The sequence below is a fragment of the Gekko japonicus genome, unplaced genomic scaffold (assembly GCF_001447785.1).
Source record: "Gekko japonicus isolate JY-2015 unplaced genomic scaffold, Gekko_japonicus_V1.1 scaffold1615, whole genome shotgun sequence".
Classification (NCBI taxonomy): domain Eukaryota; kingdom Metazoa; phylum Chordata; class Lepidosauria; order Squamata; family Gekkonidae; genus Gekko; species Gekko japonicus.
Window position 1 is genome coordinate 61,166 of NW_015176499.1, and position 594 is coordinate 61,759.

The following is a 594-nucleotide window of genomic DNA, read 5'->3' on the forward strand; positions in this document are numbered from 1 at the left end:
ATTACAGTCGCACACTGAGTTGTCATCCTCAGTGAGTTATCTGCCACGACTCCAAGATCTCTCTCCAGGTCAGTTACCGCCAGTTCAGACCCCCATCAACATGTATTTATAGTTAGGATTTCTGGCTCCTATGTGCATCACTTTGCCCTTTCCCACGATGAACCCCATTTGCCACGTTGACGCCCACTCGCCCAGCCTTGAGAGATCCCTCTGGAGCTCCTCACAGTCCTCTCTGGTTCTCACCGTCCCAAACAACTTAGTATCATCCGCAAAGGTAGCCACTTCACTGCTTACTCCCACCTCCAAATCATTAATGAAGAAGTTAAAAAGCACTGGACCCAGTGCTGAGCCCTGCGGTACCCAGTTCGAGAGCCAGTTTGGTGTAGTGGTTAAGTGTGCGGACTCTAATCTGGGAGAACTGGGTTTGATTCCCCACTCCTCCACTTGCATCTGGCTGGATGACCTTGGGCAAGCCATAACTCTGGCACAGCTGTTCTTGAAAAAGAGCAGTTTCTGTCAAGAGCTCTCTCAGCCCCACCTACCTCACAGGGTGTCTGTTGTGGGGAAGGGAAGGGAAAGGAGTTTGTAAGCCGC